This window comes from Myotis lucifugus, unplaced genomic scaffold (assembly GCF_000147115.1).
Source record: "Myotis lucifugus unplaced genomic scaffold, Myoluc2.0 scaffold_175, whole genome shotgun sequence".
NCBI classification, from domain to species: Eukaryota; Metazoa; Chordata; class Mammalia; order Chiroptera; family Vespertilionidae; genus Myotis; species Myotis lucifugus.
In genome coordinates, this window is record NW_005871223.1 from 124,860 (window position 1) to 137,923 (window position 13,064).

The following is a 13,064-nucleotide window of genomic DNA, read 5'->3' on the forward strand; positions in this document are numbered from 1 at the left end:
GCTGCTGAAGCAGTATCTGAGCTTGTTAGCTCTATACTGCAACATGTGCATCGGAGCTCAGAGCTGGCTGTGCAGGCGGGGAACTTGGCTCCTCATCACTGGAGCAAGCAAGCTCCTGCTTGCTTCAGCTGCATGGCTGCCAGCCGCCATCTTGTTGGCAGTTAATTTGCATATCCTGCTGATTAGCCAATGGGAAGCGTAGCAGAGGTATGGTTAATTACCATGTTTGTCTATTATTAGATAGGATCAGAGGCCTGATGCATGAAATTTGTGCAAGAGTAGGCCTTTTGCAGCTGTGGTGTCTGCCTGGATCTCTCCCTTGCAACCGTGGCGGCTGCCTGGATCCCTTGCAGCCGCGGCAACTCCCTCAATCTCATGACTGCATTCCCGGCTTCATCTGGAAGGTTGTCCGGAAGGATGTCTGGTCTAATTAGCATATTATGCTTTTATTATTACAGAAGATCACAGAGGTGGAAAAAATGAGTGGTAGAAGAAATGGCTCAGGAAACAAGTTACAGAAGCAAAAGAAGGGCCCTTGGAGCTTGCGAGTGAGGAAGGTAAAAGTAATGCACTTGGGGGGAAGAAGAGGACAAGGAGGAAAGGAAAGGGATGGGCCTGGGTCCTCTCTCCTAAGGGTTTTAAGGGTGTAGTTTTCAGGGGAGGTCCAGGGGAATATCTCAGTAGAATATTCAGCAGCTTTCCAGGTGTGTCCTTTTGGGGTCTAGGTCTCCAGTGGTTCATTGGTTGGTGCCAGGGCCAGGAGTCATTAGGCAATGAAGCTGGTCCTGAGGGCAGCTGGAGCATCACTTGTCTGGTTTTGCTACTTTTGCTGCTTTTCTGGGTCTGGAGCTGAAGTACAACTGAGGCCGAGATGTTATCTCTAGGGATGAAAGGTCACCCTGGAGATGAGGTCCCACCCTACAGTTGTCCATTGCTAGGCACCTGGGCTGTCCACCATGGTGACCTTCTGTACCTGGCCCATCATCCTTGCTCTGCTCAAGTTTAACTGCCTACCACACATCCACAAACATCTCAGGGGTAAGTCATATTATTTCCAATTTATACTGTTCCTCCCTTTGGGGACACAGCTTTAGATGTGAATCCCATTTCCTTTACTTGCTCCAAGTAAATAAAACTACCTTGGGACAACCATGTCTTGTTCTTGAATAGAACACCCCAAGTGGCAAAAACCTTGAGTTGGGTAACAATCCTATATAATAAAGAGGTAATATTTGACCCTCACACCCTTGCCTCATCACAAGATGGCCACCCCACATCATCACAAGATGGCCACCCCCATGTCGTCACAAGATGGCCACCCCTACGTCATCACAAGATGGCCGGCAGGGGAAGGCAGTTGGGGGCAATTGGGCTGGCAGGGGAGGGCAGTTGGAGGGGACCAGGCCTGCAGGGGAGGGCAGTTGGGGGCAATTGGGCCAGCAGAGGAGCAGTTAGGTGTCAATCAGGCTGGCAGGGGAGTGGTTAGGGGGTGATCAGGCTGGCAGGCAGGCAAGTGGTTAGGAGCCAACAGTCCCGGATTGTGAGAGGGATGTCCGACTGCTGGTTTAGGCCTGGGATCGGACATCCCCTGAGGAGTCCGAGATTGGAGAGGGTGCAGGCTGGGCTTAGGGACACCCCCCACCCCAGTGCACGAATTTTGTGCACTGGGCCTCTAGTCTATATATATAAAAGCCTAAGCGACCGGCCGACCAGCCAGTAGCTATGATGCGTACTGACCACCAGGGGGCAGACACTCAACACAGGAGCTGCCAAGCTGCGGTGACTTGGTAGCTGCAGTTCTCGGGTGATATACCTGGAACCAGAGAGGAGGGAGCCCGATTCCAGGGTGCATCACCTGAGTACTGCCCTCTCACAATCCAGGACCCCTTGGGGAATGTCAGAGTGCCAGTTTCAGCCTGATCCCCACAGGCCAGGCCAAGGGACCCCACCAGTGCACGAATCCGTGCACTGGATCTCTAGTTAGATAATAAGGACAGAGCCCTTATGAATGGGATTAGTACCCTTATAAAAGAGACCCCAGAGAACTCCTTGGCTCCTTCTGCCATGTGCACAGCCAAAAGACAGAGGTCTATGAACCAGGAAGTGGGTTCTCACCACAACCTTGATCTTGGACTTCCTAGCCTCCAGAACTATGATTTTTTAAGACATTGCCTTAAATATTATTTACCTTGGTTAGTGAATCCGGTGCCTATTTGTTGCCTTTTTCATCCATTCAATCAGGAGGTGGAAAAGGCTTGAGGCATCTGGCCACCTAGGCACCATCTGAGTCTTTTGGGGGCTTTGTTTTCATTTCATTGTACTTACTAAAATTTTTGTAAAATATTTATGTACACACAAATAGATATACAGCTATAATAGACACCTGTCTACCTACTACCCAGATTTGGAGCATACACCTTCACTGAAGAGTTCAGCTTCCTTTTAAAAACTTCTCAAAACAAATGTTCCTGGTGGGAGGGATTTTGTGAGAGCGGAACGTCTATTGATTGCCACCCACATGTGCCTGGACCAGGATTGAACCTGCAATCTAGGCATGTGCCCTGACTGGGAATCACACCCACCACCTACTGCTGTAGGGGATGACACCCAACCAACTGAGCCACACCAGCCAGGGCAAACTAATATTCTTTGTACCTGTTTTATAGGCTGGTCATGAGGGTTCAATGAGTTAATATGTTATATAATGACTTGGCACATTATAAATATTGCATTATCTATTTACACTTTTGTTTTGTTAATCCTCACCTGAGGACCTGAGGATATTTTTTCCCATTGATTTTTTAGAGAGAGTGGAAAGGAGGGAGGGAGAGAGAGAGAGAGAGAGAGAGAGAGAGAGAGAGAGAGACATTGATTGGTTGCCTCCTGCACGCACCCCTACCTGGCCTGGGGGAACAAACCTGCAACCCAGGTACATGCCCTGTACCAGGAATTGAACCCACTGGCCAGGGCTAGCTATACTTTTGATTGTCTATTACCTTGTAATTAGAATGTAATAACAGTTTGTAAATGGAGGCAGGCATGGAGATACTCCTTTCAAATCTTGTCAGTAACCCAAAAAATAAGTGAGATGGTTAAGAGAGATGGCTGCAAAGGAAGTGACAGCTTAATTGCACTCTCCTGTGCTTGTTAGCTCCCTACTGTCCCAGCAGTTTTGTAGCAAATAAGCAACTTAATAAATGACAGCTGGCTCTACATAAATATGTGTGGGAAAACTATACAGGCACATCCATGAGGTGGGGGAAAAGCACTGGTTTTCTCTCTACTCCATTTTCTGGATTATAGTTTTTATTTCACCCTTTGACTCAAGTAATTATTAATAATGCACCAGTCTTGGACATGCAAGAGCAGCTTTCCATGGGGTTAAAATCTGGCTTTATTTCCTAACGTGGTTTTAATGAGGAGAGTAGGGCACATGGCCTGTTAGTATAAGAGAGGCCTTTTGAGTTTGTTTCAGGAGCCTGATGGTGTTTAAATGTTTGCCCTGCCCCATTAATGATTCCTTTTGGTGAACTGGTCAGCCAGGGTTCAGGTGTAAGTCATTTAATAAGCTACTGGCCTCCACTTCTCCAGCTGTGTCTCCAAAGACTTACCACCCCTGTATCCAGGTCAACCTTGGAGCTGGCAGTCAGCCTTGGAATGCGGTCCATTCTCATTCAAGAATTGCCTATTAACATGGAAAGATGAACAAAATTGTTTCTTGAGATATTATTTAAAAAACAAACAAACAAGTAAAAAACCCTTGTTGCCCAAACAATGGAGTCCCGCCCCAGCCTACTTCCCATGACTATAATCCTTACTTCCCCATGTAATCTTTGTCCTACCCAATATAAGCTGGCTCATGGGGATTTTTGTGGATGACTTGCTGCTCTCCCATACTGCCTGCAGTATTGGAATAAACACTCATCTATGATTCAACCCTGTCTCTGCTTAATTGGCTCAAGTAGTGACAGGTAGCCTAGACCCACTGGTTGTCTGGTTTCAACAACACCACAAAAATTCCATGTCCTTGGCACTATTGAGAGGAATTAGAAACGGGATTAGGCAGATAGGATAAGGGGTGAAAGGAAGGAGGAAATATGGACTTGGCAGTTGGAGCCAGCTAAAACCACAGGAATGCTGGTCTTGCAGAAAAACAGGATGTCACAAGACAAGAATGCTTATCTTGCACACGCAGAAGGTTACAAGAGATGGGGAGGAAGAGGAAAAAGAGGAGGGGGAGCAGCAGGTAGATTTTAAAATTGTTGCTGGACAAAAGAGGTAGAAGGAGCCAATCAGAGAGTGACATGGGAGACAAAGAACAGGCTTTTGGTAGATATAAACCCCTAGACAAGTGAGTTTTGGTGGCAAGCCATTCGTGGGCCCACTCCCCATGTGGGGAGTTTGTATCCGCTGATAATAAATGTCCATGATTTTACTTAAATCTTCTGGTCCATGATTTTACTCTTCAACTTTGTGAGACATGATCCCGGGAAGAACTTCAGCTCACCTTTTGGATATCAGCTTTGGGGGTCCATCCAGGATATTCTATCCTCATTCTTCACGTCAAACAGTAAGCAAACGGACCCTATTGCTTCTACTTTCACTATCCTTCTAGTTTTGGAGGCATTGCCGGGTGCCCCCATCAGACACTTAATTTGGCTGTAGTCTGTAATGGGTAATTTTCTTCCACTTTCCCTTTATTTAAAAGTGCAAGTTTCTGGGAAAAACAGCCACATGTGCAGACCAAATTAACTCATTTCAGCTTTGATTGCTAGATCTCCTGCTTTTATCTTTATTACAAAACTAGAGTCTCTTGTGACTGTGGACCCAGATCTAGAATCCCCTGCCACCAGCAGTCCTACGGACCTCCTTTCTACAGTCAGACGCTGTGCCTGTCCCAAGGGACACGGCCTTGGTGCCGAGCGGTTTCCCTCTGACCCTCTGGGCACGGAGGTCTCACAGTTCTCCCCAATCCAGATCCCTGATTTTACTGTTCTCCAGGTGTCCTGTGCCCTTCCCGGCTGCGGATTGTCCACCAGCTGTGTCTACTTCACCAATTCAGGGTGGATGTTATTCAATTTAATTGCTCATTCTATCTGCTCTGGGACAAGGCTTAGGACACGTTCGTCTATTCTGCCACCATTTTGTCTCCCTAAGAAGATCAATTTTTAACAAGATGTAAAAAGAAAGGAGAGAGTAAACTAAAGCAGGAACAGGAAAATAGAAACAGGATGAAAAGGGAAAAGTGAAGAAGAAAAGGGTGAAAAAAAAGAAAAACTAAGATAAAATGAAATAATGATATAAAAATAAAAATAGAATGAAGGAAAATAATACAAAAAATAAAAGGTTAAAAAAATTTTTTAAAAATTTCCTTCCTTAAGTAAAAGATAAAAATAAAAAAGTGAAGTGTTGTTCACCTCAGCTGAGTTTTAATGTCCCCTGGGGGCTGGTTTAAGACCCTTCTCTCCTGTTCTGTCTGCCACTTCTCAGTTTCCAGTTAGATAATCAGCACTGTGTTGAAGTTCCCAGTGATCCACCACTCCTCTGTGTCTGGTTGCAGGCACAGGGGACCAATCTGCAGCTTGTTTATCTGCCTGCTTTCAGGCTTATTTACACAAGCATCTATTTCTTACATGGACTTTAGGTGGGGGTGTTTCTGAGACCAAACAGCCCCTCAACCCAATCCTCCAGGGCTCCCTCTGGCTATTCAGATTCCTCCTTTCCTCTGAAAAGTTCAAGGCTGGGTGTGGCTGCATTAGTTGCCCTGCAGGTGCTGCTGGGAGGGGCTGGCCCTTCAGGAGAAAAATGGCTGCTTATAGTTGGAGGGTCCAGAATGTCCCAGTGCCGGATTCCTGGTCACCTCTCCCTGTCTTGCTCTCCTCCACAGCCTTTCTCTAGCCACCACAAAACTGCACCTCCACCTGCACCCCAGTCTTGGTGAGTATTTGTAAATTGAAAGGTTCAATGAACTGGGTTTAGCAAACAAAAGCTGGGAAAATATAAAGGCAAAAGAACCACACTACTGCATGGCTCCGGCAGTTCCTCAGGTCGCCTTTCTGGTGCAGCCTCTCATGGCTGTGGACTTAGATCTAGATTCCCCAGGTGCCAGCAGCCCTGTAGACCCACTTCCACAGTCTAGTGTTATGCGTGTCCCCAAGGGATGTGGACTTGGTGCAGTGCAGTTTCCTTCTGACCCTCCAGTCCTGGTGGTCATGTGTCTCCATCTCCAACCCAGATCCCCAATCCCACCATTCTCCAGGCATCCTCTGTCCTTTCCGTCTGTGGATTGTCTCACCACCTGTGTTCAATTCACCAATTGCAGGTGGATGTTATTCGATTTAATTGTTCCTTCTATCTGTTCTGTGAGAAGGCGCAGGACACATCCACCTATTTGGTCCCCATTTTAAATTCCCCAGAGATCCTTCCTTTTTATGACTCCATAGTATTCCATGGTGTAAATGTACTACAGCTTTTTTTTTTTTCATTATCACGGCTTTTTTTGTCCACTCATCTACTGATGGGCACTGGGGCTGTTTCCAGATCTTAGCTATTGTAAATAACAATGCTATTAACACAGGGGCACATACATTCTTTCTGATCGGTGTTTAGGTGTTTAGGGTTTCTCAGGATATATTCCTAGACGTGGCATCACTGGGTAAAATGGAGGTTCCATATTGATTTTTTGAGGAAACTCCAAACTTGTTTCCATCATGGCTTATGTTTAATTAATTAATTAATTTTTGTTAATCCTCACCTGAGGATATAGTTTTAAAATGTTTTTTACATTTTTATTTAAAAGTTTTTTTCAATTACACTTTACATTTAATATTATTGTTTTTTCTTAAATATTTTTTCTTTTAATCTTTATTGTTGAAAGTATTACATAGGTTCTCCTTTTCCCCCATTAACCTCTTCCAGCCCACTTATGTCCTTCTCCCTCCCCGCCACTAGGCCCTCATCACCCCATTGCCTGTGTCCAGTGGTTATGCATATATGCATACAAGTTCTTTGGTTGATCTCTTCGTCCCCACCCTCTCCTGCCTTCCCTCTGAGGTTCAACAGTCTGTTCATGCTTCTATGACTCTGGGTCTATTTTTGATCATCAGTTTATTTTTTCCATTGATTTTTAGAAAGAGTGGAAGGGAGGGAGGGAGGGGGGAGAGAGAGAGAGAGAGAGGGAGAGAGAGAGAGAGAGAGAGAGGTGAGAGACACACATCAATTGATTGCCTCCCGCCCTAGTCAGGAGGGGGTTGGGGGTGAACCTGCAACCCAGGTACATGCCATTGACTAGAAAGCCAACCCTCAACCCTTTCATGCGCTGGCCAGCACTCTAACCACTTAGCAACACTGGCCAGGGCCCATGGCTTATGTTTTGTGATTTAAGTGGCCATTTGTGTACTTTTAAAAGTTTTATCACATATATAATACATTTATTTTTCCTCTTCTGGGAAGTTGAGGGGTAAGGAGGGACCTGCCTCCACTCCATTCTCATCCTATTACAACAGGGTGAAATAATATAGATGAACATTAGGGGACAACATGCAATTGCAATTAAAATAAAATCAGCACACTTGAAAATCTGACCAGAAGATTTCAAATGTCTAGTATCAAGGAAAGTAAAATGTCTTTCTTAATATAGTGTCTGTAGTATACTTCTGTAGGAGGGAAATACTATTACTATATCAGAGGGTGCTTTGGAAGAATGGCTGCAGCATTACTCAGATTCCACCTGCAGGTGCTGGCTATAGAGAGAGCCCATATCACTTCCTCACAGCTGTACATTATATGCCAGTTCTCATGAGAACACTTGGCTTTTTCCTCTGATGGAAGGTATTTGGGAGCCTCTGTCAGTGTAGTACAGCCTTCCAAAGCACTTCACTATTTTTGGGAGGCTCAGCTGTGCTTCAAATCCTAGGCTTCCCTGAGATTGCTGATGAGTTCCCATTGAGGTGTGTGTGTCCCACTTGACATGATCCTCAAGGGCAGGGGCCATGCCTCACCTTCTCCATGTGTCCCCACAAGTTTGTAGTGTGTGGCATGTCCTACTTAAGCTGGACGAATGTCTACAAGACTAACCTGCTCCATTAGCTGAAGCTAAAAATAGGGGGAAATTATGACCATCTTGGGCAGGAGCAATGGAAATCCCCTCAGTGGGACTATTCTGTAATTGTTTTTTCTACTAGAGGCCCATGCATGAAATTCATGCACAGATAGGGTTTCTAAGCCTGGCCAGCGATCAGGGCTGACTGGGGCCTTCCAGCTGCCAGCAGAGGGAGGCTCTGCCCACCTGGCTGGGGCTATGCGATTGATCGAAGTGTAGAGGGAGGCCCCGCCCACTGCAGTGCCACCAGCCGGGTAGCCTGGGCCTCCCTCTTTGGGGTGATCAATCACCCAGCAGAGGGAGGCCACACCCACCCACTGCAGCGCTACTGGCTGGATAGCCTTGGCCTCCTTCTTTGGGGTGATCGATCATGGAGGCCCCCCTGATCAATCATCCTAAAGAGGGTGGCCTGGGCCTCCCTCTGCAGGGGCAATTGTGGGGCAATGGCAGGACTCCCCAACCAATCGCATTGCACCCGCCTTGGCTGGCCTGGTGCCAGTGCATGTCATAGCGTGGTGTTCTGGACAGTCATCCAGACAGTTGTTCTGCTGTTTGGTCATTCAGTCAATTTGCATATTACACTTTTATTATTATAGATACTAGAGGCCTGGTGCACGAATTTGTGCATGGGTGGGGTCCCTTGGCCTGGCCAGCAATCAGGGCCCATCGGGGTGTCTCGCCCAGTCCTGATTGGGGCCAGCTGGTGGGACAGGGGGCCGAGGGAGGTTGGCTGGCTGGCTGGTGGGGAGGGGCCATAGGAGGTTCAGATTGGGGTGATTGGGGCCGGCCAGGGAGCGGGGCCGTGGAGGTTGGCCAGCTGGGGGGAGGGACTATGGGAGGTGGGCTGGCTGGGGGAAGGGACCACGGGAGGTTGGCTGGCCAACCCCCCTTTGGGGTCATAGGGGCCAGCCGGTGGGAGGAGAGACTGTGGGAGTTTGGCCAGCTCAGGGAGGGACCGTAGGAGGTTGGCCAGTCACGGGAGGTTGGCTTTGGGAGCACACTGACCACCAGGGAGCCGCTTCTGCTTTGAGTATCTGCCCCCTGGTGATCAGTGCGCAGCATAGTGACCAGTTGACTGGTTGAGTAGTCGCTTAGGATTTTGTATAATATAGATTACAAAAGTGGTTCATACTCATCCTATCTAATAAAAGAGAAACATGGTAATTAGCCATACCTCCGCTACCCTTCCCATTGGCTAATCAGGAAAATATGCAAATTAACTTAAGGTATTTGGGAGCCTCAAGATGGCGGCCAGCAGCCAGGCAGCTAACGCGAACAGGGAGGCTTGCTTGCTTCAGTGTTGGAGGAAGCCAAGCTTCCCCGCCTGCCTTGTCGGCCTCTGAGCTGCAACTCTAAGAAACATTGTAACAAATATAGAAGCTAAACCAAACCCCAGAAACCTGCTTTAGTCAGCCTGGCTTCAGCCAGCAGGACCGCAACATTGTTTCAAATACAGAAGGTAAACAAAGACCAGAAACCTGCTTTTAGCAGCCGAGGCCTCAGACTGGAGCCGAGCCTCAGAGCTAAAGCTGGCCCAGAATAAAAAACAAAAAAGAAAAAAAGGAGCGGTTTGGAGCTTCAGTCACCCGCCAGCCTGAAAACGGCCCTCAGCCCCTCACCCAGACTGGCCAGGCACCCCAGTGGGGACCCCCACCCTGATCCAGGACACCCTTCAGGGCAAACCAGCCAGCCCCCACCCGTGCACCAGGCCTCTATCCTATGTAGTAAAAGGGTAATATGCCTTCCGGCACCGGGATCAGCAGAGCAGCGAGGCCTCCCGGCACCGGGATCAGCGTGACAGGGGGCAGCGCCCAAACCCCCTGATCACCCTGCAGCTCTGTGTGTGACAGGGGGCGGGGCCACAACCTCCCTATCTGCCCTGCTCTGTTTGTGACAGGGGAAGGCGCCCCAACCCCCTGATCAGCCCTGCTCTGTGCATGATAGGGGGGAGCTCCCCAACCCCCTGATCGCCCTGCGGCTCTGTGTGTGACAGGGTGCAGTGCCCTAACCCCCTGATCGGCCCTGCTCTGTGTGTGACAGGGTGCAGCGCCCCAACCCCCTGATCGGCCCTGCTCTGTGGGTGATAGAGGGCGGTGCCCCAACCCCCTGATCCGCCCTGCTCTGTGTGTGACAGGGGGCGGTGCCCCAACTCCCCTATCGGCCCTACTCTGTGAGTGACAGGGGGGAGCTCCTCAACCCCCTGATGGGCCCTGCTCTGTGCATGACAGGGGGCAGCGCCCCAACCCCTGATCGGCCCTGCTCTGTGCGTGACAGGGGGTGGCGCCACAACTTCCCTATCGACCCTGCCTTGAGTGTGACAGAGGGTGGTGCCCCACCCCCCCAATCGGCTCTCCCCTGAGCGTGACTAGGGGTGGTATCTCAACTCCCGATCCGCCCTGCTCTGTGCATGACAGGGTGCAGCGCCCCAACTCCCCAATTGGCCCTGCTCTGAGTCTGACCAGGGGCTGCACCTAGGGATTGGGCCTGCCTTCTGCCACCCGGGAGCAGGCCTAAGCCAGCAGGTCATTATCTCCCGAGGGGTCCCAGACTGCGAGAGGACACAGGCCGGGCTGAGGGACCCCCTCTCCCCTCCGAGTGCACAAATTTTTGTGCACTGGGCCTCTAGTAATTTATAAAATGAAGCAAAGGAACATCTAAAATACTCATAATAATCCCATCCTCACAAACCTTGGAAATACTGTAGATTCTTTCAGCTTATGTCAGAACATAATATAATACACACACACACACACACACACACACACACACACACATATGGGAATGTGACACATAGTATTCCATTGTATGATAGTTCTGTCTTTAATGCCCCTCTATTGGGAATTTACATCATTTCTAAATTTTTGCTTTTTATAGCAGTGGTGACTATCCTTGTAACTAAATCTTACCCCCACATTCTTTATTCATTCCTTAGGATAAATTCCCAGAAGCAGACTTTCTGGGTGATGGGTAATTGACATTGTCACCAACAGTGACAGTGCCCTTGATCAGAAGAAAAGTTTAATTAAACATCACAGCAGAACTCTATAATCTTGTCTCCATAGTGTCATCACCACTAAAAACATTGACCGAACTTTGTGTTTGGTGATCCAGGCTATGACTCACACGGGAAAATAAATATTAATTTCTCATCTTGCCTTTAATCTTGGACTGATCTAACTTACCCCAAAAAGACAAAGAAAAGAACCCTGGAGGATATCTATATAAATGTGCCCCAGCGTCAGGAGGTAAGATAGAGAAGAGCCTCCCATGTGGTTGGAGCAGGGAGCACTTCAGCACATGTGTTAGGGGCTCCAAAGGCAGCTCTCAGTGTGCATGTCCTGAGAGAATTGTTTGAGAAGTTGTGTCATTGCACCCCACATATTCTCCAGGTGCCTTCCTCTTGATTCATTTAAAATTTGAAGGTGGTTTTGTTTGTTTGTCTTACCCATCATTTTTCTAAGAGTTTTTGGAAATTAGAATGGAATTGACTGCTTCCCCATGATCATGGTATGTTTGGAAGCTGGGAAGTTCAGAGAGACTGGAGTGGAGGGTGCCTAAGGAATGTGCATAGAGGAGTCTCAAAATCTGGGTACTTGCCACCCCCTGAGAGGTCAGAGATGGGGCCCTGCATGCCTTCACATTGCTTCTGGCCTGGTTCTGTCCTTCTGTACCAAGTAGCCCTCCAACCCTGGCTGTAGCTGCTGAGGAGGGGTGGACATCTGTAGAGATGAACTTGGGACAGGCCTGAGGCCTGAGTCTGCTTCAGATGCTCCTGGGACACTAAGTCTGGTCTCACTAGCCTCAGGTAGTGTGGGAGTTATTTGCGTCCATTTCTTGCTCTTGGGGACAACCAGCATGCAGCCAGGGTCTCTGGGGAAGTTGGGAGGAGTGAGAATGTCTATCCTTCACCCCCATGAGAATGCCTGTATTGCTGCCTCAGAGCAGGCTGTGCAACCTTCTGCTTGTGTATGTTTTTGTTTTCTTTGCCATGAAACAGTCTTGCGTTGGGGCTGTTGATGTCTTTCCACTGACCGCCATCTCCTTGTGGCAACCAGGTAGCTCCTGAATCAAGGACATGCTAGTGACTTTAGAGTGGGGAAGAATGACTGGTGGTTGGCCCAGTCAAGCAGACCTTCTCTTGGACGCATTGAATCAGCAGCAGCTGGTGTAGGGTACAAGGTAAAGGCACTGGGAAGAAGCAATGAGAATGAGAGAAGAGTAGATAGAAGCACGTGCTGGTACAAGACAGGTAGAGAGGATGTGGCTGAGTCACAGTGATGCCACGGATCCAAGAGCCGCGAGACAATCTCAGAGGGACCTGGAGGATCTTTCTGTTTCTGAACTGCATCCCAGACTTCAGAAGTCTAAGTATATGGCTGGATCTGTGCTCCCAGGAGCAGAAATAGCCACACACACTCCCTCTCCTCTTACCTGCTCCAATGCAGACGAGTATCAGGAGCTCCACTGCCTAAGTTTGAATGCTGGCCCTGCCACTTACAAGCGTGTGAACTTGGGCTAGTGATTGACCGCTCTGTGCCTCAGTTTCCTCATTTGTAAACTGTCTAACACTGCTGTTTACCTCATAGAGTGGATGTGATGACAGAATGACTTAATGGGTACAAATGCAGAGAAGAGCCTGGGATATATTAAACACACCAGCAGCAGCCTGGGCCTGGGCAGGACACTCCCCTGGGTGATTGAGGAGAATGTACAGTGGTGTGGGTAAGCTGCAGGGACTCGGACAGGGAATAGTGGAGCACCCTGGGGCTAGCACCGCAGGAAGCCTTTACTGTGCCTACGCCTGAAGGAGTGGAGGGCAGGAGTGGAGGGCAAACATACTTCCAAGCTCTCTCTCCCTTTGCTCTGATCTCTTGTTCATGCCTCCCAAAGACCAGTCCAACTGGAGGCCAAAAGGCAAGGCAGTTAGGTGGATACAAAACACAAGCCAGGCCCAGAGCAGGTG